Here is a 12532-nt window from a genome sequence, read left to right as displayed (position 1 = left end):
TATATATATATATACACACATATATATATATTGCGGTATATATATATATATATATATATATATACTGTATGTATGTATGTATATATACTATATATATATATATATATATATGTATATATATATACAAAAAGAAAAGGAAAATAAATAAAACAAAATAAAAATAAAAATAGCCGGTCGTGCGTTTTTACCGTTTGTCGTGTAACCCCAATATTCTTTCGCCAGTAGGCAGCGCTGTCGACAGCAAGTGAAAATAAGCTTGTCGATATCCTCAGGCCGCGACTTGTAACAAGCACGACGAGTTTGGGGCAGATTAGAGCAAGTCTAGTTGAGCCAGCAGGTGGCGCTCTGACTATGACTGAAATTAAGCTTTGTCGATTTCCTCAGGCCTGTGACATGTAACAAGCACAACACGTTTGGGGCAGATTAGAGCAAAAGTCCAGTTGAGCCAGTAGGGGGCGCTTTGAGAATGTGAACATATTCATGCACCACGTGTCTCTACGTGAAGTCTAGACCACGTCAGGTAAAAAAAAAGGTTTAAAAAAAAATGATGGAAAAATTTTCGCTGGCCTGGATTTGAACTCCGACACTCAAGACGTCTGTTTTATCTCACTGAGCCACCAGTTTCTGTAAAATTTGATCAGAACTCGTATAGCTAGAAAATATCAGTGTCTACAACTTGTCATTTCATTTTTTTAGTTGCTGTTTCAATCACAATTTCGAATGTTTTTTCTTGGAAATGTGTTCAGGATGATTATTTTTGGAAAGATTAGTTTAGTTAAAGCAACAGTCTCTAGCATAACAAAAAACAGAAAGTGGGACTTTATTGGAATATTTTTAACGACAAGTGAGAGTGGGTGAAAGCGACGTTTCTTTGCAGAATAATTAAGCTCAAGGCCTTCTGATCATCCTGGAAAGAAGATTGAAGTCAATCGGATAATTTTTTGTGGGAGATAACGGTAAATGTATAACGGCGAAAAGTGACAAAAACAAGTGAAAAACGGCCAACTTCGGCGAATTATTGTAGCGCCCCCTAGTGTTCAAATTGCACAATATTTCATTTGCAAATTAAGGCATGCCATGCGCACTTAGGAAAAATGTTTCAAAGTGAATAGTCCCAATAGTGTTGACACTATGAGCATTGAAAAACAAGACACGCCCCTAAGATGTTCATTTGGCCACAGATCCTTACCACAATGAGATATAAAAAAACGGTTGACATATTCTAGGTCGTCTGGCTTCAATGATTTGATTGATATCAGGTTTTGTTGATTTGGACTAAGTGTGTAGTTAAGAAAGTCAATTATGTGTTTTTCACAAAATTCAAAATGGCGGAAAATCTAAGGCGGACCCTAGGGGTCTGAGAGGCTTTTTTGTAGAGCAGGTGTAAGTGAACATGTGTGAAAAATGTCAAGTCAATCGGACATTCTGGGTGATTGGGCCTCGCCGGTCAAAATGTTAGGGGGGCGCTAGAGAGCAACTATGAATTGCAAAAATTTGACTCCTTGATCATACATCTATTTTCACCATGCCTGACAAGCGTGCCAAATTTGAGCGTTTTTCGTTGCTCGCAAATACCCCAAAATGCGCTCAATTTTCACCCTAAAAAACTCAATAGGGTCCTCTCGGACTGACTTCGTCAGTCGCTCGGACCCTAATTAACCCTCATCCCTACATTTCAACTATACCCTATAAAAAAAACCTGTGTTCTTTAACCCTGTGTACTCTAACCTGTGCTCTCCCACCCATGCTCAGTATTGCCTTCAATGTACAATCAAATTCTTCCTCTCTCTGAGTCTCATGCGCCCTATAATTCACCACATGCTCCACTGACTTCCTCTTCTCCACCATCCTTCACACATCCCTGTCTGGTGTTTCCCTATCATTTTCAGTGTCTTATTGAGTGCACTATGGCCCAACCGTAGCCTTGTCAGCACTGTTTCCTCTCTCCTGTTCCAACTTTCTACCCTGGTTGCCTTAACGCTCCTTTGAATACCATACAAATGTCTCCCTTTCTTCTCTTTGTCCCACCTATTTTGACACATCTGGTTGACGTTTTCCCAGTTAATGCTCTTGACCTCCGCCTTACTGATGCTAATCCTCATTTCTATGTCTCCTTTCTTTAAAGCCCTCTTTGCCAACTTGTCCGCCCTCTCATTCCCACTCACTCCTATATGTGCTGGAACCCATGAATTTAACCTGACCTCCCTGGTTGGTTATTCGTGTGACTGACTGAAGGACTTCATACAGTATGTCTTGATGACTGCATGAACGAAAAGATCTTAGGCTTGCTAGGACTGAAGCTGCATCGGAGCATATTAGTACCTTTTCCTGTTTTGCCTTTTCCACCCATCGTAATGCCACCAGCACTGCCACCATCTCCACTGTGTAGACCCCTAGACTATCAGATGTTCTCCTGTTGATCCTTATTCCTTTGTCTGGTATTGCCACCCCAAATCCTGTCACTCCTGTCTCAGGTTTCTTAGCACCGTCGGTATAAATCTTAATATATTCACTGTATAGTTTCATTACTCGATATTCAAATGCTCTTTAAAAAATCCCCTATTCCTTTCTTTTTTCTTTTTACCACAGAGGGGCTTATACTCAGAACAAACACATTAAACTTTTAAGCCCCATGGCGCCCAATTGGGGGCCGATTTACACATTATGGTTAGACTGTGTAAAACCTTACAATGAACATGAGCAAATATATTGATGTTATACATCAAATTAAACTTGGGCTACAAGAATCAGTAAGCCATTTCCACACAACTCAAACACCAACTGAAAGAATTATGAAAATATCATAATGATAATTTTGTCAGGAGTCAGCCTATTCAGCACGTTTCCGGAAGTAGCAACCCGTAGCTCGGTGCTATCAGAAAAAGCCAGATGGCAAGAGGACTCCACACAGATTCTAAATATCTTTTCAAAATCATTCTGCGCCAAAGCATCACCGAGATATGAGCCAAAGAACACAGCAACATGAATCGCTTTAGCGCTTACAAATGTTGCATATTTACACTCATCACTAACATTATGAATATAGTCTTTCCATGTTAATCAAAGTGCACTCCTAAAAACCCAAATGACTCGACTATTTTTAACTTGTTTTCATACAGATTCAGCTGTAAAGAACACTACCTTAGTGTTTTCAGAAGAACATTTAAATGCCCATTACTTCCCCCACATTTCAACTAGTTGTATCCCTTCTTGCAGTGTTTGAACTACTTCCTTTCCTTTTGGTCTATTAGGCCCCATCCTCTACAAATAACGACCTTCCCATATCTTGTGACAAAGTTCCAAAGATGTACTTTATTGCAATTAGGAATAGAATATGGACTCACCACACTCCCGTGTGGAGTCCCCTTTTCTACATCATTTGTCCTTGTAGCCCTGGATAGTTCTCTTATTTTAAAAGTCCATTATCCAATAAAACAGTTTTTTCCTGATTCCCATTGAATGCATTTGTATCAAAGGTCCTTCCCTCCATAACATAACATAAGTCCTTTCTCCAAAAAAAAAGCTAACATGTGCCTTTCTTTCCTCATCTTCTAGACATAAAATTAATCCAAGCTTCCAATACCTTTCCTAAATCCACTCTGACACCCTGATATATGTTTCTCTAAACAATACAATAATCTTTTGTTTACCATTTGTTCCATACATTTGCATGTATGTGATGTTAGGGCAATTGGCCTATAATTTGATGGGTTACTTGCATCTTTCCCTGGCTTCCTTATAGGGACTATAACGGCCTCCTGCACCTTGCTGGAATGCTACCTTCCTCCCACATTTATTTATACAATGTTAGAAACTTATTCAGCCCATCTCCACTAAAAATGCTTTACCATAATATAATCCTTTCCTGGGGCAGTCATTCCAGCTTTAGCAACTGCAATTTTTTAACTATTTCAATTCATCTTCAGTATTCTCCTTCTTCCTCAAGGCTTCCCTATGTTTGAACATTGTTTCCTCTCTAGTTCGTATTCCCTCTTCAGTGCCGTGTATGATTTTCAAAAGTAATAACCAATGCCTCAGCTTTCTCTTCATAAGTCACCACTTTTCCAGTTGTTAGCACAATATAACTCCACTTTCTTCTGTCCCCTCCCATCTTTCTAATCATCCCCCACACTAGTCCTACTGGGCTTGCATTTGAGTATTGAACACCAGCCTTCAAACTAGCAAGTGCAGACATGCACATAAAGATGTTGCCTGGTCTGTGTTGGTGAACTCACTGTAGGGCCAAAACAAGTGCATGAAATGCAACTGTACACACGGCAAAGAAATTCAAAGTGCGTTTACACATTTCAATTTGTGACTATGGAACTGCAACCGCAGAGCCTGTGCTGTCTGTAGATGGGTCATGTGATCCATCGGTAAAACCGTGCTCATGCTCTGAGTATTTTTGGATCCGTATCCTCATAGAACTCACCCACTAAATCAATATTTTTATATCTTACCTTAATTTGCAGCAACTCCCTGTCCACCTCTCGTTCCTTAAGCAACCACACAGGAGTTACCGGCCAAATGACAGTTGTGCAAAGCTCGAGGTGAGAAACTCCTGAGCTTCTTGCTGTTGCTTCTCCTATCCAGGATTTAATTACAGCAATGCAAATGTCTGCTCTACAGTCTACCAGACGGCTCATTACATTTGGAACTTATTTACACTCATAACTAACATTATGAATGTAGTCTTTCCATGTAATCTTTTGTTTACCATTTGTTCCATACATTTGCATGTATGTGATGTTAGGGCAATTGGCCTATAATTTGATGGGTTACTTGCATCTTTCCCTGGCTTCCTTATAGGGACTATAACGGCCTCCTGCACCTTGCTGGAATGCTACCTTCCTCCCACATTTATTTATACAATGTTAGAAACTTATTCAGCCCATCTCCACTAAAATGCTTTACCATAATATAATCCTTTCCTGGGGCAGTCATTCCAGCTTTAGCAACTGCAATTTTTTAACTATTTCAATTCATCTTCAGTATTCTCCTTCTTCCTCAAGGCCTCCCTATGTTTGAACATTGTTTCCTCTCTAGTTCGTATTCCTTCTTCAGTGCCGTGTATGATTTTCAAAAGTAATAACCAATGCCTCAGCTTTCTCTTCATAAGTCACCTCTTTTCCAGTTGTTAGCACAATATAACTCCACTTTCTTCTGTCCCCTCCCATCTTTCTAATCATCCCCCACACTAGTCCTACTGGGCTTGCATTTCTTCTTCTTTTTGTTCTTTTTTCTTGCTATTATATTTCTCACTATGAGCCTTTTTGAACTGTATCATGTGCTGAAGGTCACGAGTTCTTTTCAGTAACTGAAACATCCTGTTTCTATAATCTGATTGCCTCTTTGTAAGTATTGTTCCACCATGGTACTGCTTTTCTGCTTGTTTTACTTTCTGTTATCATATAATTAAAAGTTTCTATCATCATACATTGTCATATTCATGTAATGTGTTTATGTAACTTTGTAAATGCTGTTCATTCTGAACACATGACATCTATTGCATCTGTCCATCCGAGGAGAGGGATCCTCCTCTGTTGCTCTCCTGAAGGTTTCTTCCCTTTTTTCCCTGTGAAAGGTTATTTTTGGGGAGTTTTTCCTGATCCGATGTGAGGTCAAAGGTCAGGGATGTCGTATGTGTACAGATTGTAAAGCCCTCTGAGGCAAATTTGTGATATTGGGCTATACAAAATAAACTGAATTGAATCGAAATCATTATTCTTACTCAGATGACCATCACTCTCTTCCTTAAATCTCTTTCAGTTGGCTTTCCCAAAACACATTTTCCACCCCTCTCTCTGTCTGTTACTGATGTATGAATATTTAAGTGACAGAATATTGGGTAGTGATCTCGGACTTCTATCATTTAGGAAGACTAAATTCCTCTCATCGAATAGTTATTCTGTGGCTTGTGGCTATCTTGCCCTTCTATTTCCTCCGATTTGCTTAATTCTATTCTCAAACACGGTTTATAATAATTCACCACCACAGACACTTGTGCAGACAATTTAAAAGGTGGGGAAATATATAAAGGCAGGAAGTGAAGTGAACACGGGACACAAGAGGCAGGAAAATTCAAAATAAAATAGGAAACAAACTAATTCAAAACCAAAATCGTGACCGCGTGACTGTATGAAAAGATCAGCATATCGTTAGTGCTGTAAGTTGTTTTTTGGAAGTTATTTTGGACGCAGTGAGTTAGAATAACAATGACAATCGATTAAAGACAGTGAATAACAGCTGTTGGCTGTGTCATGGCTGTCACCTTACAGCAAGAGGGCACAACATGAGACGAGTAGCAAACAATCGAGTGTTAAGTATTACAAAAACACAGAGAAAATAGGATTTTCTACAAAACCTGGTGTTTTTTGATCAAAGAACCAATCAGCTCTTTGATCTGGAGACGACCGGGCTTTTCCCATCATGCCCTGGGCCATGCAGTCGGTGGAGAAGGAGCAGGACTGGCTTTTAAAAAATGTAATGTATTTTTTATTTGGAAATATTGACAGGTACATAACACAGTAAACATGTACTTTAACTGATATTTCCATTGATTTTCATCTTTTTGTCAACATATACAAACAGACAACAAACCCACCCCTCCCACTGGTACACCCACCTAGAGGAACAGGAACAAAAATACATAAACATAGATAAAAAGAGGTCACCTCATCAGAAATTAATTGACAATAGGATTAGGCAGAAGTGCCCAAATTGTTGTTTATCCAACAGAGTCAAATTAATAGATGAATACAAAAAACAATTATGTCTATTGTGCAGCTCATGATTTAGAGACCAAGAAATACTAATTTCTAGAACATTTTCTGCAAATAATAAATTTGTTCCTTGACCCCCTCACTGAGGACTGGCTTTTTTTTAATGGAAAACATGACTCAATATGTTTTGGCATTAATTCAAAAGGTTTGACATAACACCTTTACTTTTTTTAATTAGTCAGTCGTTTTTTGAAATATTATTACACCGATGATATTTCACATTGTCATACTGATAAAGTTAATAATGTATGTAATGTGTATCATTTGAAGTGAAACATTAGCTTGGGTTAATAACATATATTGTATTGCTATAGTCAATGAACGCAGAGAAAAAGCATGTGACGGACAATTTATGCAATCAAATGACACATTTCTTAATAAATCATAGGCAAAAGGCTTTTGTCCATTATTAATAAAAGTCAAAAAGTGACGCATCCCTCTAGCTATAGTGAAGAGTCAACTTCCTTAGATTGTACTCTCGATTTATTCACATACCGCAACTTCCCTGACGCCAGTGACATGGCTAGACCATAGAAACAGGGAAGTAGATGAGAAAGGGCTCGGTTGACACATCAAATTACCTTAAATAATGAAAATAATGTGTTCACTGATAAGATTCAGGCGTCTGCTAACGGATTCATCGAGATCTTTGGAGCCCAAACCCAAAAGTAAAAGGCACAATTTAGTTCGATGTACAACAAGTGCATTTATCCATAGTTCTGCCCCTCCGGGTACAGTTGTGACACCATGTTCTGGGTACAAAAAGATCATTTTAATTGAAAATGTCGCCGTCTAAATTTGAACACCTTGTATTTACAATGTCACCAGTTCACAGATTTCTTTGAGAAAAAAAATAAAACAGAGCCAAACATGTAAAAGCCCACTGCAGATGTCCAAACAGGCCCTGACCCAACTGCCCTCCATACCGACCCGCTCTCCCCTTACAAGGAAATATTGCTGCCTAACAACAAGGAGCAACAGTTCTTTATTGTTCAGATTATGTGAAACGACACATTGTCTAAGAGAGGAAGGCGTGTTCTTGAGGGGCAGCTCGTCTCTGCCTTCCATTGCTTGATGGATGTATCCTTTTTTTTTTGCTTCATTCTAGTTTTGCATTTCTTCTTTTTTCACAAGGTTTAATCATTTGTGGCAGTTAGCCATTAAAAGGCCTTTTCCTCATGTTCTTTTTATTTGACATAAACATTACTCATCAAATGACCAGGTTAGTGAAAAGCTTCTCATGGGATGGACTGAAGGAATTTCGACTAATAACCTCAGTATAACACTGTAGTAATTTTCTTTTTTATGCAGTTGACGTTTTGTCTTGTTTCCTATTCGGCGTTGCACTGAACTTCATGCTCATGAGGCCACATATTGAACTGAGCCTCTGGAAGTACCCACGTGCTTGTGATTCGTCCTGTATTCTGCACAACTGTGGGGTTGGAGGGGAGCCACCTGCAGGGACAGGACGTGGAAATAAACACGTTATAGCGGATGGGCAGATACGCAGAAATGCTTTTTGAGACATCAGAATGTTATAGTTTGAGTAAAAAGTTATTCTGACCTCTTTTCCCGACTGAACATGAAACTGGGCATAACTCAGGGTCTCGCTTTCCTGGTGCTGGTTTGGGATCGTAGTCGAGCTTTTTGATGCCGAAATAAAAATGAGACCAGTGATCAGATCACAGAGCAGCTTCAAGTTGTTTCAGATACATTATTATACGAGACAGAGTTGATACTAAGATTGGTACTTTTAAGTAAAGGATATCCATAAAGCTACCAATACCACAATAGATATACTCCATGTCATGCATTTAAAACCCTATCAAAATAAAAGCTGAGTATGACAAGTAAAATAAAAACTTGTTTCTCACTTCTGTGAGATGTGTGATTGTGTGTGTATCATGCATGTAACAATATTAGTAGTAGTTAGTTATTATTTTCATAATTGATATTTGGACATTATGTTCTTGAACATGTGTAAACTATCATAAAATATGAAAAAAACACCCATTGCAATGTGGTTTTGTCCGACCAACAGTCTAATAAGACAAAGATACTTGAAAAAAACGTAATGGATGAAAACAATTAATGGATTATCAACTTCTTGTGATCAAATTACCATTTGAGCCCTGTTTCATATGATGCATCAATGTACATTTTAATGTTGTATGTTGTAGGTGCAGCTAATTTGGACTACTTTAAATTCATAGTTTAGTCCAGGGGTTCCCAACGTCCTTCAGACCTTTCCCAAATCTGAGCGTCCGTGAGATGATTATTGAAGTATAGCACAAAATAAAATAAAAAAAACTTTCCAATGCAAAAAGTTGTGTTTAAATCATCTTTTGTACTTTTTACATGTGACAACGTGGCCCAAGTAGACACTAGAGACTTAGGAGTTGCTAACCTGAGAGGTTGGGATCCGTTAGTTACATTTTTAACATTGCATTGTATTTTAAAAACGTATGCATGTTTTCTCTGTGAAATCTTAATCTGAAAGTAAAACTGTCAGATAAAAAAAACGCAATAAAACATACAACATTTCTCTTTGAAATGTAGTATACAGTCTACATTCTACCTGTGCATGTTAATGATGACTTGTTATTTAACTGAGTAACTGTACTGCAGTTGATTTGAACAGAGACAACAGATGGCAGTTTCTTTTCAGTCCCACCTCTTTCCATCATGTTTCGTTTTCTGTTCCACTCTCTGATTTCGTCTCATCTCTCTCCCTCTACTCCTCATCCCTCACATGTAGCTCTGCTCCCTCTCGTCCTTTTCTTTCTCTAATTTCCTGATCTCTTTTCCTCTGTGAGTTTGTCGCCCCCTGTCTTCATGCTTCGGCCTCTTTCCGTCTCCTTCTCTTCTGCAGCACGTGGTGCTAAGAAGCCACAGCTGTCTGCCCTCTTGCCCTTTCTTGTCGTCAATCCACCGCACCGACCGACAGTTGTTGAGATGTAATCTGTAGCTAAAATATGGCTAAAATATGAGAAAGTATGATATAAAATATGGATCTCATTCAGACAGTCAAGGTTCCAGCCTGTTTGCGTGCAGACTCATGTGCTGAGATTAACACAAAGAGGAAGGCCGCTCTTTAATGTGCTAATAATATATTATGCATTCTCTAAACGCTCCTGATTCAAACCAGTGCTCTCCGTTTGTTTAACGCTAATATTGTGAAGGTTTTTTTAATGAAATGAAAAACCTTTCAAGTTATAACTACAAACTGAGCAAATCTTTTTGGTCATGGTGACAAGAATAGACTCTTTTCACAGCAGCCATTTTGACTTAAAAGCATGGAAAACAGGTGGAAACCTAATTGATGGCTGCATTCCATTTAGGTTAGCCAGCTCCAGGGCTCTGGTATATTGCGCGTGTTCACTCACTAACTTGGCTTACTTGAGTGAATCGAGCTCTTCTTAATGTTATTTACACCGTGTCCTTTTCCTGCAGTGGCGAGTCAAAATGGCTGCTGTGAAAAGGGTTTCTGCAATAATCCATTGACTTCATTTCAAATCCCCCATGATGCAAAATAAACTTTTCATTATTTTACTAGAAAAACGTTTTACAGTATCATAGAGTGTGAAATCAATTCAGTGAATGTAGAAGGCAGAAAAATGATGTAACGGGCACACTACGTTCACATAAAGACCACAGGGGGCGGCAGAGAGCCATTGTCCACAGAGAATAAGAACAGGCACATATACAGTCTATAAATAAAGTACATACACAATGTAAGAATGAAATTAATTGGTTCTTACTTGTAACTCTGAAAGCTAAAAGGGTATTACTCACCTACAGAGGCAGACAGCTGTGACTACACATAGAAGAAATCCAATTACGGCTGTGAGTATAGAGAGGGTACCTCAATGACTGGCTTCTGCACAACATCAGATGGAATTAATTTAAGTTCAGTTTCAGCTTTGAAATGTAGAGATAAATATCTGTGTTGTGCTCTACCTACCTTCAGGTTCTCCAGACACCTTTAAATCCCACTCAATTCCTTGTATGTTCACGGCAATTAAACAACATCTGTAGGTTCCTGCATCGTCATGCTGAACGTTAGAAATAATCATCCTTGAAGGTAAGTTGTTGTCTATTCTCAGTCTGCGAGATGTGAAATTTGAAATAGACAATTCTTTGGGAACGAAAACGCATAAAGAAATCTGTCTTTGGTCCATGTGAGTTGCGTTCATTTGTCTCAGATATGTTGCAGGTGAAGACGACGGAGTCTCCTCTGGACACCAGTTCATTCCTGTCTTCAATCTCTGACACTGGAGGAAACAACCAATCAATATATATATAATATAATCTATAATTCAATTCACAGAATTAGCATGCAGAACAAACACAAATGTCCACTGTACCTGCAAAGACTTGGCACACAGTTAGCAGTTGAATGGAGAGAAGAGCAGCGTGGTCTCGGTTGAACATGATGACCATCAGACAGAGAAAGACTGAGTGAAACTTCAACATGGCCCCTGGCGAGCATGAGAGGCTCGGAGGAAAGGAAGTGGTTAGTTCCTGGTTAGTTAGTTGCTTTGGCTTCTCAGAACTTTGCTATGTGTTTTAAGTAAAGAGCAAAGAAACATTAAGTCACACGGGAATCACACAGTTGGATTATTGAGAATTGAAACTCACTCCTTCCTGAAAATAAACTCTGATAAAAATTGCATTAGTAATAACAGTTCATGGCATAAACAGAATATAAGAAGCACACATGCAATGCTCAACCATTGTGATATAAAACAACACATATTGTAGTATAGGTGTGAAAACTTCAGCTCTTAATAAATAAATCACAGAAGACATTTTTGCATTCAGTAAATGATCATAAATAAATGATCAAGTGATCAAAAGTAAATGATAAAATTAATTTTGGCTGTTTGAGTTTCAGGTTGTTAATGTGTGTGGATATAAACCACTACAGGTGATTCTCATATTGCATAATATGGCGATAATTCAGCTTAATGGTGAGTTGTATTTTTGATGTACTTTATATTTGTTTTTACAGGGCTGTTTTAAAAAGGTTTTGTCCAGTGTCAAAAATCCAGATCAGATTCTCCCTCTGAATCTTCCATAAATATTACACTGTACTTCCAGACCAGTGGACAAAATAACAGGAACAACTGATCTTTAGATAAAATAGTTTTTTCTCTGACGTCAGGAGAAATCTCTTTTAATCTGTGAGAGACTCAACACCTGGAGGGGATGCGTGGTACATTTTTACATCAGGAATACGTTTCCTATTTGAATGAAAACATAATTGAGGAAGATTTAGAGAAAGAAAAAAAAATCTAATTATATTATATATATATATATATATATATACATACATACATTCAGTATATACTATATATATATATATATATATATATATATATATATATGTGTGTATATATATATATATATATATACACACATATATATATATTGCGGTATATATATATATATATATATATATATATATATACTGTATGTATGTATGTATATATATATATATATATATATATATATATATGTATATATATATACAAAAAGAAAAGGAAAATAAATAAAACAAAATAAAAATAAAAATAGCCGGTCGTGCGTTTTACCGTTTGTCGTGTAACCCCAATATTCTTTCGCCAGTAGGCAGCGCGTCGACAGCAAGTGAAAATAAGCTTGTCGATATCCTCAGGCCGCGACTTGTAACAAGCACGACGAGTTTGGGGCAGATTAGAGCAAGTCTAGTTGAGCCAGCAGGTGGC

General features: G+C 37.9%; 1 long non-coding RNA gene across 1 annotated transcript; it reads right to left on the bottom strand.

The window, feature by feature from the left end:
• Positions 1–7890: 7890 nt before the first annotated feature.
• LOC117750392 lies at positions 7891–10636 on the bottom strand. Its single transcript, XR_004611806.1, has 3 exons — positions 10578–10636; positions 8347–8425; positions 7891–8237 (listed from the first exon to the last, which is right to left on the bottom strand). It is a non-coding gene; the product is annotated as an uncharacterized LOC117750392 (long non-coding RNA).
• Positions 10637–12532: the final 1896 nt, after the last annotated feature.

Source organism: Cyclopterus lumpus, chromosome 21, assembly GCF_009769545.1.
Source record: "Cyclopterus lumpus isolate fCycLum1 chromosome 21, fCycLum1.pri, whole genome shotgun sequence".
NCBI classification, from domain to species: Eukaryota; Metazoa; Chordata; class Actinopteri; order Perciformes; family Cyclopteridae; genus Cyclopterus; species Cyclopterus lumpus.
Note: the sequence above shows the minus strand (reverse complement) of the source record. Positions and strands in the feature narration are given on the sequence as shown.